The 6,018-nt window shown below is 44.4% G+C and overlaps 1 long non-coding RNA gene across 1 annotated transcript; it reads right to left on the reverse strand.

Moving 5' to 3' along the window:
• Positions 1-695: 695 nt before the first annotated feature.
• On the reverse strand, positions 696-5,708 carry LOC309365962. Its single transcript, XR_014166325.1, has 3 exons — positions 5,563-5,708; positions 2,549-2,673; positions 696-868 (listed from the first exon to the last, which is right to left on the reverse strand). It is a non-coding gene; the product is annotated as an uncharacterized lncRNA (long non-coding RNA).
• Between the last annotated feature and the right edge of the window lie 310 nt (positions 5,709-6,018).

Here is a 6,018-nt window from a genome sequence, read left to right on the forward strand (position 1 = left end):
CAACAAACACTCTGTGAGGTGAGTGGGGCTGAGAGACTTCAGAGAAGTGTGACTGGCCCAAGGTCACCCAGCAGCTGCAGGTGGAGGAGCGGGGAAGCGAACCCGGTTCACCAGATTACGAGTCCACTGCTCTTAACCACTACACCACGCTGGCTCTGAGAGGGTGGTCTATGTTGAAAGAGGCAGTGGGTGATTCCTAAAGAAACTAGCTCTGAACTCTTTGATGAAGTCATCTGGAGGGTTAACTTCTTCTGCAACATTCCCATCCTGGGAACTATGATTGCCATATGTCCAGATTTTCCCAGACATATCCGGAATACTGCAGTTGGCAGCATTGACCAGACATAAATCTGTAAAAAATGTCCAGGAAAATCTGGCAGTGCCTTTTCTTGCCACTTTCCCCATAAAAATAGCTCGAAAGCAGCATTTTTTTTCAAAGCGATTTTGCCCAAAATCTGTCCAGATTTTCACTGTTTGAAGTATGGCAACCCTACTGAGAACACTAGTTTGTTAAGGGTCACAAGGGTCATCTAGTCCAACCTCCCAAAATGAAGAAATGTTTTGCCTGATGTGGGTTTCAAACCCGCAACCCTGAGGTTAAGAATCTCATACTCTACTGACTGGGTAATCCTAGGATACACCATGAAGAAATCTCCTCCACAAACTACTTCTCCAAAACACAGAGGCACCAAAAAAGCTTCTAGAATACATGCTTTTTTAATTAACATGGACAATTCAATACAGAATCAGCTCCATTAAAAGTACAGCAAATCAGGAGAAGGGATTGTAGAGCGAAATAAGCTAGGTCTATGAGGGTTCAAGCCATGGAAGTAACGCTGAAATCCGCTGTGAGTAGCCGTGGCACTATCTGCAGCAAAGAGAAAAACAATTTCAGATTCCGGAGTCTTTAATGTGGAATTATGTAGATAATAAAAATTTAAAAACTTAACACAAACAAATCAAAATAAGGAGCATATACATAAATATAAAGAAAGGGTGTGGAAACACATAGTTATTTTATTTAAATCAGAGGTCGAGAACCTGTGGTCCTCCAGATATTGTTGAACTCAACTCCACCATTGGCCCCAACATAAGAAATTGTCTAAGGTGATGGAGATCTGTAAGCTGAGAACATCTGGAGAAGCACAGGTCAGCATCTCCTGATCTGAATAACTTCTGAGCAAGGTGACTTGTCGCTTCCTCATTAAAAATACAGGATAGCTAGAAATATACCAGTCCTACGGCTCTGTGCTGCAGTTTAGCACCAATATTTCAGAAAGCATCATCAAGGTCACAGTGAGTCAATTTCTCCTCCAAGCATCCTTCATTGATGAAGTGTTGAGGCAGTCAGTGAAGAAGGACAGCTTGTGATTCATACAAATGAGGCATCTGTTGTTAAGTATAATGATTTAATTCACACAGAAATGAAAGATGTATATGTATTGATGGAGGTTTAAAATGGAAAATACCCAAAAGTGTATTGCTAACGCTGGGGGTTTTCCAAAAGGGTTTTCTAAATAAGTCCGAGCTCCTTGCAGAGTTGATGATTAACAAACTGACTGTTGTTCTCTGGTAGCTAACATGTGAGGGTTGTAAACCTGGGAACATGCAAGAGGTATTGGGTTGCATTCTTGATTTTGAAAGGAGTTGCCTCTGATTCTTTGTCTCCCAAACTCAGATGCAAATGGAGGTCTCTGGATGCTACTGGGAGAACAATGCAAGTAAATAGCTCTCCTGAACAAAGGGGGAGCCTGGAGGCTCCAAAGCAGCTGAGAGAGAGGGCAGGGTGAGGTTTGCTTATTATTATTTTCATATTTTGCAAGATGCTGAACCTGTGCTGGCCAGCACAAGATATTTTATGGATATTTTTGATGTTTTAATTCTGTTTTAAAGAAAGTTCTGCCAGTAAAACTTTGAATAATGTTTTCATGGGTCTGGACAATGCTTCCCTTCCAAAGGAGTTAGTTCTTCTGCTTCCAGTCGCTTCAAACTGCACAATTTTTGATATCTTCAACATCTGTTACAGGCACAAGAACACACCAATCTATTTTTCCTTGTAGTTAGCAGCCTCCCTACTTATTGTGTTGTTATGTACTGAGTTGAATAGGATCCAAAATGCAGCAGTCTGATTGGTCCTAGAACAATGCAGCAGTATGATTGGTCCACAGGAGCCACCCAATCCAGCTCCAGGTGGAAGTGAATCCACCACCTGATTGGCCTACAGAAGAATCCCAGAATTAGCCAATCACATGCAGCCCATTGTGTAAATAATGTATATAAAGCAGATATTGTGGGGGAACATTCATTCCTCCTCACTACTATGAGCTGAATAAACAGCATGAAATCCACTCTCGACTCCGAGTATATTTCATGTGCTGAACAGGAAAAAATATGCTGCTCTTATTTCGTGTGGGATACATTGATATTTATTAAAAGCCAGCTGGGATTATGGCTTGTACGGAGGCTGCTCCGAACAGGATTATATAGAGAGAACCAACAGACAAAACAATGTTGACAATAGGACAAACACTTTTTCTGGAATCCTTACCCCTTATTTGCAGCAACGTACATAGCGTGCACACTCTCCAATTTGTCGTGTATGGTGTGGGCAAGAATGGTGGCAGCTACCATGGGCACGATAACATTCACCATATGTCTTTGGCCTCGCGAGTGCTATACCAAAAGGAATAAAAGAACCATAGCTGTCAAGCGTCCCTTATTTGGAGGGACAGTCCCTTATCCCAGCGCCATGTCCCGCTGCTGTCCCTTACTGATGGATGTCCTTTAAATTTCCTGGGTTTCAAAGGAAGCAGCTCTTCTCCCTCCCTCCCTCCCTCCCTGCCGGCCAGGGAGGAGGGAGGCTCAAACTGTGTTGCTTGGCTACCTGGCCCGCCCCCCTCCGGCCTCCTCTCACCAGCCTCAGCCCCTGGGAGTCCCTCCCCACTAGGACTGGCAGGAGCCTCGGGCCCTTCCGCCACCATCCTCCTTGCGGCCCCCGAACTGAATGTCTCTGCCTGGGGGCCTCCCCTCTGCTCGTCGCTGCCACTCCCGCTAGGCCATACTGCGGCTGTGCCGCCGAAGGACCCGGATGAAATGGGCAGCCTCGCATGGCCTATGAATTGCTGAGGAGCCTTGAGAGGAGAGCGAGGGCAACCATAGGGAAAGCAGTTCAGAGAGAGGAGGAAGAGGAGGAGGCGGAGGCGTGGGCAGGTGTTCCAAGGGCTACAAGGGAAGGACCGCAAGTGCTTCTCCCATAGATTTGTAGTGGTAGACTAGCATAGATGGTCTGATCTGCGGGTTTACTTCGGGCGCTATCCCCCCCCTTCCTCCCGCCCCGCCTGATGGAACTGAGAGCTGCAGGTGGAGCACGAGAGAAAAGATACAGAACTGCAGCAGCATCTTCGTAGCTTGGACTTCATTTTGCACGAAAAGTGGTTGCTGCTTGTAGTTATTTAATTGCAGTGTTTCATCGGCTGGTGTCTTGAGCAACAACCTCGGGAAACGAAGAGCTAAAAACCAGCACTTCTCTCCAAAATTATCTGGTCCCTTTTAAATTCGTATTTCAGCTGTTTGACTAAAATCCCTTATTTTGGCTGCTGGTCCCTTATTTTCAAGGCTGCTAGTGCCTTATTTTCAAATCTGTTGACAGCTATGAAAAGAACTGCATTTTCATCACCACTTCAGCTAATAGCAGACTCAGCTAGTGAGTGCCAACAGGACAGTAGCCAAAATAATAGAAGGGGCCATAGCTGGCTGGCCAGAAAACTGAACAGGTGTACACCAGCCTGTAACATGTGGGTGCAAGCCCCACATCTTCCCTCTTATACTCAACTTGAGTGACCCCTTCCCTATTGGAAACCACCACCACCCCAAACACAGGAATGGTTTAAGCCATAGGCAGGCAAACTAAGGCCCGGGGGCTGGATCCGGCCCAATCGCCTTCTAAATCTAGCCCACAGATGATCCGGGAATCAGTGTGGTTTTACATGAGTAGAATGTGTCCTTTTATTTAAAATGCATCTCTGGTTTATTTGTGGGGCCTGCCTGGTCTTTTTACATGAGTAGGATGTGTGTTTTTATTGAAAATGCATCTCTGGGTTATTTGTGGGGCATAGGAATTCATTCATATATTTTTTTCAAAATATATTCCAGCCCCCCACAAGTTTGAGGGACAGTGGACCAGCCCCCTGCTAAAAAAATTTGCTGACCCCTGGTAAGCTTACTCAGGGGACTTCTCAGCAACACACGCATATGCAGATTAGAAGGGGGTTTTTTCCTAATAAGAAAACAATAACCTGAAGATCACTTGAGCAACTTGGAAGAAAAGCCACTCTGGGCAGCTTCCAACATACATAAAACATAATAAAACATTAAATATTTCTTTAATTAAAAAAAACTCAGATGTGATCTCAGAACCACTGGCAGACATCTTTGAGAATTCCTGGAGAACAGGCATAGTCCCGGCAGACTGGAGGAGGGCAATTGCTGGTTTTGACCCTCATTATGTAGTTTTGTAGGACATTATGTAGGACAGATCGTGAAGCTGAGGCTCCAATACTTTGGCCACCTCATGAGAAGAGAAGACTCCCTGGAAAAGACCCTGATGTTGGGAAAGATGGAGGGCACAAGGAGAAGGGGACGACAGAGGACGAGATGGCTGGACAGTGTTCTCGAAGCTACCAGCATGAGTTTGACCAAACTGCGGGAGGCAGTGGAAGACAGGAGTGCCTGGCATGCTCTGGTCCAGGGGGTCACGAAGAGTTGGACATGACTAAACAACTAAACAACAACATGTAGTTTTAGGCACCAGGCAAAAACGTTCATCTTCAACTAGGCCTTTGGCTGATTAATATCCTACAACCTTTTAAATGGACATGTGGGAAGGGGAAGGCTTATTGTTTTGCTGGTTTGATTTTAATTATTTACTTGTTTTTATCTTGTATTTTATTCTGTGAACCACCCTGGGATCTTATGATGAAGGGCAGTATATAAATCAAATCAATCAATCAATCAATGCACTGCACTCTGGGTGGTTTACAGAACTAGGAAAATGCAAGATTTGTCTTATGCACAATGTTGAAAGAGTGGAAATTTATTAACTATAAGGCATGCTTGAGCTTGAGAATGCTGATCTCCTGGGACTGTCCTCATGTGAGTAAGGGCTCCCTATCTAAGATATGGATATATTACTTACTAGCCTGGTTCCTATACAGCAGGTACAGGCAATCTATGGGTCTCCAGTTGTTGCTGGATAATAATAATAATAATAATAATAATAATAATAATAATAATAATAATAATAATAATTTATTTATACCCCGCCCATCTGGCTGGGCTTCCCCAGTCACTCTGGGCGGCTTCCAAAAGAATATTAAAATACTGTGATACATCAAACATTAAAAGCCCGGACTGGGCTGTGGCTATGCTGACTGAGGCTGATGGGACTTGGAGTCCCAAGACATCTAGGAGCCCATTGGTGGTCCACCATGCAGCAGAGCACGGAAGCAACAGCAACATACCCTCCCGAAGTCCACATTCAGGGAACATCAATTGAAAACTCACCTGGAGCAGCCATCAGCACGAAGAAGAGAACAGCTGTAAGGAAGGCAAAGATCTTCATGACTGAACAATTGGATGGGTGTCAGGAGACAGCAGGATGGAGAGGTGCTTGAAAGGTCCTTGTATTTATAGGGCAAAGGGGAGTGTTTATATCATGGTATGAAGATCTTGTGGGTGCTGCTTGTTGTGGGTTGCTGCAATCTAATGATGGTATTATTATGCAAGTATATCCCTGGTTACTTTGGAAAGTATTTCTAGGGAATGCATAGCCCTAATACAACAGCCAGTTGTTGACCTTAAATGTAATTAACTATCCTCACGTACGAAAACAATATTTAAAATATTTGATTACGTGTAATTATCTAGATAGGGCATGGAGATAAGGCAGCATATTGTTACAAAAGTTAGGTGCCACCCCTACTCTCTGCTGAGCTGCAGCAAGTTTCCAGGCACTCAACC

This window comes from Podarcis melisellensis, assembly GCF_964234715.1.
Source record: "Podarcis melisellensis genome assembly, chromosome: 3".
NCBI classification, from domain to species: Eukaryota; Metazoa; Chordata; class Lepidosauria; order Squamata; family Lacertidae; genus Podarcis; species Podarcis melisellensis.